This window comes from Egretta garzetta, unplaced genomic scaffold (assembly GCF_000687185.1).
Source record: "Egretta garzetta isolate BGI_Z169 unplaced genomic scaffold, ASM68718v1 scaffold179, whole genome shotgun sequence".
NCBI classification, from domain to species: Eukaryota; Metazoa; Chordata; class Aves; order Pelecaniformes; family Ardeidae; genus Egretta; species Egretta garzetta.
Genome location: NW_009270001.1, coordinates 4,565,997 through 4,577,781, shown reverse-complemented (window position 1 = coordinate 4,577,781; position 11,785 = coordinate 4,565,997).

The window sequence follows — 11,785 nt, the reverse complement described above, 5'->3', positions numbered from 1 at the left end:
GGAGGTACGAGAAGCGCATGGTGGAGGGAACTAATCCTCTCCCTCGAACCGCAGGGGAAGCTATCGGATTTGCACCTTAAATGAGAGCTTCTTTCACCTACCATTCACAAGTGTTTATCAGTGGAGCATTTTCATTTTGCAGCCATCACCTGAGATATTCTGAGGAAAATGCAGAAAAGTGAACCCAAAGCCAAGTTGTTTCCTCATCAGTGCTTCTGTGTGGGAGCTTATGGATGTCCCTGAGTTTTAATCTTTGTAAATTAACATAAGAGTCTGTTACCGGGATAATGAATACTATGTGATGGTTCAGGTACTAGAGCAGCGCGCATAAACCCAACACGTGATCAGTTCTCAGGCTAAAATACAGAAAGCAAAACATTCACCTTCTAGGCTTAGGTCAGAGATTTTGACTTTTCACTTGAAAAAGAAATGGATACTTAATTCCTTTAGCCCTTCTGAAAACTATAGCCATAGCTTTTAGGGAGTGAAAGAAAAAATCCAGCTGTTATTTCATCTTAACCACTCTTTTTTTCCCCCTTCTGGGGACTGAGAAAGGCACATTCCCAGGTAACAATGTGGAGTTTCTCCCCTGCTCTAAAAAACCCAAACCCCTTCCTTTGTAGGTCCACACTCCTGTAGATCATGAGGGGACATGAAGCACGTGTAAAATGATGGGAAAGCCTCACGTACAGGCCGTACCAGTTTGGGGTGATGGTTTTAATTTGTAATAGCACTGAGGCCAGGACTCCAGCATTTAGACCAAAACATTTAGACCTGAAGCTGAGGACTAAGTGCCGTGCCTCATCGCAGACTCGTGGCACCTGTAGGTGCATCTCTCGAGGCCGTGAACGGCGAGCTGCAGTAACGGGACAGAAGAAAACCACCGCAATGCCGGCACAGTTGAGTGGATGCTGAGGCAGAATATGTGATTTCCAGACAGTACCTGATGGATTTGAGTGCCATTAAAAATCGTTTTGCTGACTGGACAGGTATGTTACTTTGCATTACTGGTAGCTGAGAAGGAAACATGCCTTGGCTGCCTCCACATAGCACACTAGCATTTCAGAAAATATCACTCAGTGTGAATGCATTCATAATTCTGAGATAATTTAACCAAGAGGATATAAACTCTATACTGCATCACTTCGCCCCTGAGTTATCCTGCCCCACACTAGTGGCAGTTTAAAATATTGACTCTATGCAAGTTTTTAACTCATCTCACTAATGCCAAAAAAAGCCCAGGATCAAAACTGGTGCCAGCTTTTCCACTAGGCAGGATTCAGCAGCCTGTAAGAAGACCCCATGAGGATGGAGACCTCCAGGAAGGTGCCCAGCCTGTAGGCAAAGCCTTCGTGTGCTCATGAAATCGTAAGCAGCTGGACTCTTCTTCCATCAGGAGCAAAAGCAGCTCCGTAGTTTCCTGGGTGTGCCCTGTGCAGGGAAGTGCTTCTTGGTGTGCAAAGCCTGTCTGAGAGAGAGGAGCAGAGCCATAGGTGCTGGCTGGCTGCATATGCCCTCACCTGCAGGCATGCTTTTTGTCTTTTGGGGGTTAAAGATTCAGGATGCTAGGCAAGTAAGAGTTATTTTTTGTGCTCAGCTCTGTTCCCCCACCTTTCCCCCCCCCAGATATTTAGCGTACTAGTAAAAATCATCTGGTCATTCCAATCAGCTACAGGAAGTTCAAGACCATGGATGATAAATTATATGCACCATCTCTAATTACTCTGTCATCTGTTTTCCCGTAAGTAGTGGGCAATTTCAGTGAAGCCTCAAGTAGGGAACTCAAGTCACACTTCCTTATCACATGTGCACTGTAGTGTGTTTGCCTCTCTGAAATATAAGAGCTGCCATTTTTCCTGTAGCATCAACATTTCTTTTTGCTACATCCCTCTACCTCCTTCTCTCTCTCTTTCCCCCTCTCTCACACAGCACTTGGCAAGTTTCTCCCTGACAAAATGTCCATCTGTAAAAAATAAACAGAACAATAACACCTTGTAGGCATGATGTAAGTGTTGCTTGGGTTTTATTTTTGTACAGATATTTATATATTTAATTAAATACAGCCCTGGCAGCTTTGTAATTGCTTAAGAGTATTCTGACAAAAGCCTAACTGCTGAAGTGGGCAGAATTGCAAGTTCCTTCATTTTTCTTGCTCTCCTTTGGCGTATTCTGTGCAGTGCAGCAATGAGTGTATGATTTACTATTGTCCTGGAACAATCTCTGCAAAACCCTACCTTTGATTCCCCTCCCCACCTCCGGCTGTTCATATGCACAGATACACATTTTGTATCCAGAGTGGTCCCCAGGGAAGATCGTGGATCACATTCATCCCTTGAAGTCAGTGAAGTTTCACCATCATGGATGAGTTTGGCCCCTTCAAGCGAAGCTCTGCAGTGGTTACAAGAGGTACATGAAAAAACCCAAGAGGTATTCTCATACAGACTGCGAAGCAGCAGATCAGACAGACAGATGGAGCAACAGACAGACAGGAACAGATAGGATTTGCTCTGAGAAGAAGAAATGGTAAATACTTTCATGGCTGAGCTGGGAACGATGCAGTTCTGGAAAAAAAATTTGGAAGGGAATTTCAGGGACTCGCAGGCAAGCTGCAAGTAATGAAATAGAAGTTAGCAACTGGAAGAAAGAGCAAAGTGTTTTCAAGCATGCTTACACCAGGTCCTACGCATTAATCCCCCTGATGTTACCGGACACATCTGGCCAACAGATACAACCAGTGTGTGACTTCTGAAGATGCTGTAATGCATCTTTGCAGAACACCACAGAAGAAAATAAAAGCTGCCTGGACGTTTAATTCTGAGCAACCTTGTCTCTAAAAAATAAGCAGCTCCCAACCAGCAGCTAGTCAAACTCAGGAACTGCGGGGTAAAGCTCCCATTCAAAGGTTTCACATGTGGACTCATTACCAAAGCCAAGTCCTTGGGTGCAAAGCCATTATGCAAGAGCAAATCTCAGTGGTGAGACCAATGCCGCAGCTATGCCTGAAACTTTGTTTTTGTAAAAAAAATTTCCTGCTCAGCGGGGCTGCCATGAAGGTAATGAATGGACTTTGTCCTCAGGGAGAACTTGTCCTATGCTCAAGGAGCTTTGGACCAGGCCCCAAACTGTTGGTTTCTTCATAGACAAGCAAAGAATTAGGAAGAAGCAGAGACTCACCTATATCTAAAGAACAGTTAGGCCCTGGTAACAAAGCCATTCCCTACAAACTCTCTGGATGATCTAGCACTTTATAACATTTTCAGATGCACCTTTCCAACCTTAATGTCATTCATGGTTGTTTGTATAAAGATATAGCAGGATTGTTTGTTCTTTTTTTCATTGGATAATCAGGATACCAAACAAATATTTGGAGGGTTTAGAGCTCAATGGCACAGAATACCTCAGAGACAAATCATCTGAGATACTTTTAGGAAAGATCTAGCGGCATTTTTTTTAAAGAATAAGAATCAGACTAACCTCTTCATGTACATTAAGCAACAGTATTGATCTGCATACCTCCAGGGACAGTTTATAGGCAGAAGAGGTCAGGAAGAAATGCACACAACAGGGTGTTCACTGGGAGGAACTACAGGGAGATATTTGTTATTCACAATTTCCTAGAAAATCTCACTACAGTGCTCCTCCTTGTTGTAAAAATATACATGGGGAATGAACCCAAACCAAAGTACCAGATTAAACTGCTGAGCCTGGGATGGAATAGGAGAGGTCACCCAGGACAAACTGAATAACAGTTTTGAGTCCCAATGCTTCTAAGTTGGACTGAAAGTCCAAAACCTCCAGCCAAGCTACATTTTCAAATTTCCAGGAATCCACTGCAATATCATTCCTATAGATGGAAATTTCTCCCCTGGTCACTTTTGGGAATAGATTGTCCTTTCTGGAAACAAGAGCTGGAAAAAAGCAGCTGCAGTTGAGCTACCTTTTCTCTAGATCCTGCTCCCTGTCTCTTCCAGCCTTTCCCCCAGAAAATACAAAACTCAGAAAAAGTAAAAAAGTAACACACAGGCATTTAGGTGTGCGGTGTGCAGGCGTGTGTTTGCATACATGTGAAAGAGAGGGATGGGGAGAGGATTCCTGCCCCAGAAGTGTGATTAAATCCAAAGAAGGTTGATAAAGGATCTACTATAGTAGGATGTATTAAAAAAGAGAGTTATTGTATCTTCCGAACTGATCAAGGTGATAAAGTAACTGATCACACAGAAGAACTGCTGGAACTGCACCCAATTCTACTCTATGAGTAAACAGAGTCCTGTGGCTCATTCAAGAGGCTATAAATTCAAGCTTAGTATTTCAGGTCTATATCTAAAGAGTGACAGAACCTCATATCTCCTGATTCATCCAGAAAGAATGCATCATCTTTTTGTACCAATCTAATCAGGAACACTTTTGCCATGTCCATTTTTCTTTTTAAGTCAAAAAAGGCACAGAAGAGATTTAGTCTTTTTTTTTTTTTGTCTTTTTTTTTTTTTCCTCTTGGATATGGGGAAAATAAAACCAACCTCGACTTCGCTAAGCCTGACACAGGTACCCTGACTATACCCTGTGCTTTAAGTACCATCTAGTGGTTAGAAATATATTTGCATTTCTGTTGGAGGATCTTCGGATTCAGATTTCTGTTTCTTTTAGAGATGAACTAGTCTCATCATTTTCAGAAATTAAATAAAAAGGAAAATAAACACTCTTCCACTTATTACTCTTCCATTTTTTAAAGCAAATAAAATCTTAGTGTCTTTTTACCCACCTTGTCTCAGGTCCCCCAGGACGACTGCAGTATTTAGCAACTTCAGAGAAAAAAGGGCTCAAGAAAAATGTAGCTGTGCCTTTTTTTCCTTTTACAGATAGAAAATAAGTGTCAACACATGATCCTTCGTTTCCTTATATTTAAAAAAAAAAAATAAATTCATTAAGAGCTCAACCCACAGGTCTCTGAATATACATTTGAGAATTGGCTTTCAATTTGAGCCATTCATTATTTTTGAAAGTATTGCTCCATCTATCTGTCTGTCTTAAATTAATATCTCTCTTTGTGTGTTCCCCTTTCCATATCGTCTGCCATCTGTTATACAATCACTGAGAGATAACACTTGGTTCGCTTATTTGATTAGTTATCTTGCTTTCTCTTTCAGTGGACATTGGTTAAACGTACCCACGGTGTTGCTCTCCTGATATCAGCAAAGTTACGCCACAAACAGGCACAGGTGACCTCCTCCTTTCCACCAAATCTGTGCAATTCTTTTGCAGCATATGGCTCCAAATGTTAGTTATGTGAGTCGTAGCCAGTCACCTTTAGATAATCGTTTGGGAGAAATTAGATTTTGTATCACCCTAAAATAGGAATTTACGATAGATTAAATGAAAATGTGGCTTAAGGCACCTGTCTTCTCCCCTGACTACAGAGGGAGCTCATCGATGCAGGTCAGGTGAGGCCCCTGGACCACAATTCAGCTCCTCGCAATTGGTCTCCAGCGCTGGTCAAGCTGCCCCAGGCACACAGGAGCCTCCAGGAGACCTGCCCTCTCCCAGACCAGGAGCCCAGGGCCAGAGGGAGGGAACAAGAGCAGCTCAAAGGGCCTGAAATCAGAGTAGGAATGGAGTCCTTGAAGTGCTGAGGCTCTCCCTGCGCGCCATCAGGGCAGCCCCTGGAGCCAGGGGATGCTGCTGCTCACCCAAGAGTCGGCACCAGGACTGCTCTGACAGCTCCCTAGGAGCCACCAGCAGCACTGACTAGCCCCTTAGAGGCTATCAGGACAGCTTAGACACCAACCTGGGCATAAACATCCCCAGGTGTCTAAATTCATGCACACCACTCCCTTCAATACTTCATAGTCAGCTAAAATTTGGCAAGACAAATTCCACCACGGAAGGTTACTAATTTCACCTTGTAAGTTTAACTGGCAAGTGATGTGAGAAAATAAAGACAATAAAACATTTATCATTCTCACGCTGCCTCAGCATGGGTTATTACCCTCTCAGAGTTTGTCCCCACAAACATTCCATTTGGTGTTTGTCACAAGCGACGGAGCAGGATCCCGTAAAGTAGGTCCTGCCGCTGCTGGAAAAGGTTTCCGCCCCTGGCTGTCGGTCCCAGCTGCTTATTCCCTCTCCCCCACACCGGAGATTTCCAGCCGGATCTGCACATAGGCATAGTCTAACCTTGGAGATACCAAGAATGCGCGCACGGGAGGAATTCTTATATGACAGTTTAAAAAAGTCAGTTAAGTTCTTAATTGAGAAAACCTAGAAACACATAACTACTTCCCATTTGACAAAATTTAGAGATCACCCCTTTTCCTGTTAGAATACTGCTCATGCCGCTTCTATCATATATCATAAATTGCTGCCTAATGTTGAGCTGTGAAGTCTCATCCTAGAAATTCTGCTGGAGACATTTTGACATGAGCACAAGATTTATTGCTGGGCAGCTAGTGGATCTGACGTCTGCGATGACAGACATTCATTTTTCAAATGAGTATAATGGCACCGAAAAGAACGGGATCAACCTTAAACGTCCCTGAAGTCTTTTTCTGTGAGTTGCGGATGTACCCACATGCAGATTTCTGAGGAAATCCCCATCAGCAGAAGCAGCAGCATCACATAAGGTTATGGACCAAGAAAAATGTACGCGTTTGTTTTTATCAGGCAAATGTGTTTTGCCCACAGGGGTGGGGGGCAGGAGGGTGTGATGGAGTCCCAGACTGAAGCTAAACCAGTGGGGAGATCCTGCTCTTAGACTGGAAGATATTGCACATCTGCACGCTAAAGCACATTTCTGTTACGTTACCCAGAGCGGATAGTTTATTACGTATCATTACCTCCGAACAACAGATAATCAATTTGGATGTGTCCTTATTTACCTGGACAAACACTGGAAGGCTTTGCAATTTAATGGCCTAACTGTTTGTTAGAACAAATAGACCTATTCAATTCTGATATCACAGTCAATCTGACAGTTTATAGCTGGCTGGTTTCTGCTTTCGAACTGTGAAACCCTGATTTGTTTTCAAGGTGTAAAATTAGCAGTAACATTTTCACATGCTAACGGATAAGTCCCTTATTGAAACATATGACTGCACTTGCTCATCGCAGAGTGAAAATAGCCTTGCTCAAAAAACCCAGCACAAAGCCTGTGGCCTGCCTGAATTTCACAGAAGCCCTGATGTGATGCTGGGTGTGCACTGGCCCAGACACCGGCTCTCTGCACCAGAGTGAATTTCAACTATTAATTTACAGGTTGAAGCGGGAAGTTTTCCGCTCATTATTAAATTATACCATTTGTATACAGCTCTGTAGAGCAGCAATGGGGTGCCTGAACCGAGCATGGGCGTTTAGAACAGTAATTCTTCACCTCATCTCTGAAATGATTAGCCTTGGTAAATCATTCCGAGCACTGAAAAGGGGTGTTAAATCATGTCCCCTTGGTTTAGCAGTATATTCCACCTTGTAATCACACCAGTGTAAATAAGCACAAGGTTAAAATTGAAGGAATATCTGAGCTCAGGCACCTGCCTTCAGATCTCAGAAGCCAAAGGAGTCAGAACAACTCAGAAGGAAAGGAAAAGCAACGAGAGGAGAAAATGCATTTTACCATATTAACACATCAGTTATTTTTTCTGTTTAGTTGGGTAAGCCGAACTAAATCCTCAGAATGAGGGAGCTGAGGTAAATTTTGAAAATATCAAAGTGGACTTCAGTGAGAGAGCTCAACATGGAGAAAGGAAAAGTCTGGCAAATGAAACAGGCTGCAGGCATAGCCGTTCCAGTGAAAAGCATCAGGCCTGTAAATCTGCTTTTTGGCCAGCATGCAGCGAGCTGCTGTTTTCAGTACAAACGTCACCTCGCGCAGCAGTACCCCAGCATTAATCTGCTTGAGAGAATTCTTGGGGTTTGGACTTCTAAAGGAGACATTTCCCAAGACACACTGAGGTGCATACGTGACAAAGAGATACTCCAGAACATACAGTCATGCTCAAAGAGGATGCTTCAAAGCCTCATGTGGATGCTTCTAGCACGCTCCGTCCAGAGGACAGCTGTACCACGCTATGCAATTTATATGTACTTGCATTTTTCATTGTTTTTCTTTAACTTGTGTATCTTTCCCTTCTTCCAGGGATTTCCCTCATGACAAAAGATAATTATACAGTAATAACAACACATAACAACCCCCGTCCTTTGGTTTAAAAGCTCAGGCTCTTTTAATCTCTCCACATAAAATAGGTTCTCTATTCCCCTATACATTTTAATAGTCCTTCTCTGTCCCCACTCCATTTTGGATTTGCCTTTTTGTGGCCATTAGTGCCTCCAAGTTCCTGCTAGAAATTTTTTGTATTCACCTTTCTGTTAGTTGCATCACTGCTAATCACAGAGACCACACAACTTCTAGAAAGCCCAGGTCTTTCCCCTTTCTCAGTAATAACTGATGATCTCTCTATCCAGATCAGAAATGGCTGGTTTAAAATTCCTCCAAAGCTTATGAATGATATCACAGTACTGGTTCAAAAGGGATCCCGTCAGCAACTTGAAGGAACGACCCACATCTGACACTATGTTTTGGATAAAGTCCGTTTACATTTTGGTTGTCTTACCCTTGTCTATGCGGAGATGGATTACTTTTTATTTAATAAGTCCTCCCACTTAAATCATAGAGACTGAATATAACAATTTGCTGAAATGTGTGTTACCTAATCACCAATGCATAGAGAGCCGCTGCCGTATCAGACATGTCGCAAGCACCTCACGGAGGTTGTATGTGAGAAGTAAAACTGCACGAGACGCACAGAAGACAGCACACTGGTCGCTCTCACTCAGACAGGAGTGCCCATGAACTTAGGAGGCTTCGTTGCCTTCTTCAACGCCCAGTGATACTGCCAACAACTCTGCCCAAAGGCCCCCCCGTCTAACAATACAGCACGTGCACACTGCCGCTTGGCTTTCCCCATCGCAGGGGCATCAAAGCGCTCTGAACCACTGGTGTTTTGCTTACTCTTCTAAAATCTTAGATTTTTTTTGTTTTCAGTTCTTGGCATAAGTGATCATATTTGTCAATCTTTTCTTGAATTTTCAATTGAAGGTTTTCATCAAACGAAAGAAAAAAAAAAATCCCACAGCGAACCCTTCTCCCTCTTATTACCATTACCACTAATATTATTATTGTCATTACCTGACACAGACCTAAGTTCTACAGCTCTTTCTGCTAAGGCTTGTTGCCTCAGAGTATCTCTGAATGCCAAAGGGAAAGCTTTTATTGGAAGTCCTGAATAAATTCCCAGAAACATTTTTGGACCAGGGTGCTATGAGGATTTATTTAGTTATGGCCAGGGATTCATCTTTAAATTAACTGTGCCTTTATAGTACTAAAATTCTGCTTTTTCATTAGTGACATAGCTTAATTGCTTCACAATCAGGGAAAAAAAAATTAGAAATAATAAGAGGAAAGAAAAAAAGAAGAGTAGCAAATACCTGCCTGACTTAACCACATTAAGCAGCATGGTGCAGAATATAACTTAACAGTCCAGTGAACTGTCAGTGGCAGAAGTAATTGGAAATTGGTGGGATAGTTCTTCATGTGATGGGGATGCGAGTTTTTCATGCCTATTTTTAATGGGCAAATAGCTCTCAGGGCAGCTTCATATTCTGTCATTAATTTGTAAAGATCCTTTATAATGTAGAAAAGTTAAGATAGCAAAAAAAAAAAAAAATTCCAATTACATGTTTAATGACTTGGCATTTGTGGTAATGCTATCTAGCACTAATTCACCTGTTAGAAAACAGTCTATCTTTTAGCCCCTGGGGTTAATAGAGTGCAAAAGCCTAGCCTTATCAGAGGGTGGGAGAAAAGTGATTAATTTTTTCCTACAAATAAGGCAGAAAAGCAAAAATGACAAAATTGATTATGAGTTTTCAACTTGCTTTTTGAGTTTAGGCTATTTAATAAATATATTTTTAAAGAAAATAACGAACTTCTAATTGCTGGTGTCCACCTGGCCTGCCGTATTTTGCAGGGGCATGAGGGACCTCAGTCCCTTTGTACCCGATGTGAGCACCCACTAGAGTGAGGCATACCCCATATCACGGGGCGGCAAGCGATGATGCTGCAGAGCCTGCCCTTGAGATCAAGGCCTGTTTCACTTCTATATGGAAATGGGATCCGTAATAAAAAATGTGGTTTGTTCAGTCAATAGGTGGATGGATGGATTTATCCTGTCCTCAGCTGCATACTCATAACTGCACTGAAATCAATAGCAGATGCTTAAATGTAACTAAGAGCAGAATTCGTTCCACAACAGCAAAGAAATATAGTTTATGCAAACAACCATATTCATTTACATGTCTGTCTGTATCAGTCACTGCTGTATTTGCATCTCACCCTGGACAAAAGGCTCGCAAAGGCATTTGTAATGAAGCCTTCCATTTTAAAGCATTTAAATAGTCCGTGCCGTAAATTGCATATTCTGTCTGCCCTGGTGTGAATTTCTGAGTCCATTGAAAGGAAGAGAGGCAGCATTTACTGTGTTTATGCAACATAGTCCTTTGCTTAATACGAGATTTGTCTGTGTCAAGGCTAAACCAGGATTAGCAGCAGAAATACTAAATGATGTTAGAATTCATGCAGTCCTGTCCAGCCCATGTAGAACACGGAGATACTGGCAATATCAAAAAAAACCCCAAACCAAAACAAACAGTTGTCATCAGTCCAATCTCTAAAACTAGGAGTTTCACATTAAAGATAAGTGCTGTCTAATGGCTGGAAAACAAGCCCAGAAATCAGGGCTTATCTCCCCTGTTCCTAACTCAGCTCGTGGTTCATCTGTCAGGAGCTAATGAAGGCTGAATACTGAGCATCCAGAATACCAAAATGCAGTGATTTAATCCGGAATTCTGTAACCTTGGGTTTTCTGAGCAGCCAGCCTGTACAACTTCTTCCTGAGCCCTCCAGGGTCAGCTATGGCTTTGTCATTAAGTTCAGTTGGAGAGGAAAACACCAAACTTTATATCCCCTGTACCTCACTACCTCCCATCTGTGGCATGGAAGCAGCAAAACCCAGTGCACCCTGAACATTTTGGACGGACCTGATGCTTACAGAACTAACACTTGCAACGTGCAGTTATGGAGAAAACACGTAAATCTCACATTAAGTGTGGGATCCACCTCATTTAATATTAATTTATAAAAGCAGTGTTTAGTAGAAGCAGGTCATCTGGGTTCCTTTTATAATTTTTGGAGAAAAACGGGTTTTCAGACAGTGGTACGTCCCAGTCTCACGCAATTATTGAAGGTAAGTGTGATTATATTGCTCTTAAATGTTACTGTCTCCTTTGCTTGACTATAAAGCAAGGTGAGGCTACCCTAGACAAGGTAAAATTAAGTATCCTACTATAATAACCTAGTTTTAAAGAAATGAAAAATCTTTCGCTTATGGCCTGAAGCCCTATTTGTGTTCGGATGCTCTGAAAATGGACTCCCCTGTAAGTGGGTGGGTGGATGGACGGATGGATGGACAGATTGGCAGGTTAAATTTTGTCTTTAGATGCGTGGTCAAAACTCAAGTTTTTCTGGTTTTTTTAAAGTCACTCTTATTGTTGCTTCTTATTTGGAACAATGTAAAAGAGATGTTCAGCTACTTCGGGGAAGCACAGGGTGCAGGTGAACATATGACCCACTCTTATGAAAGAGTCAAACGTGTTTTCCCTAAGATAGTTGAAAGTGATGTGCCCTCATTCCCATGGCAAGGAACATTTCCTTTAGTGCAGCTGACAAGTTTTTCAAGGT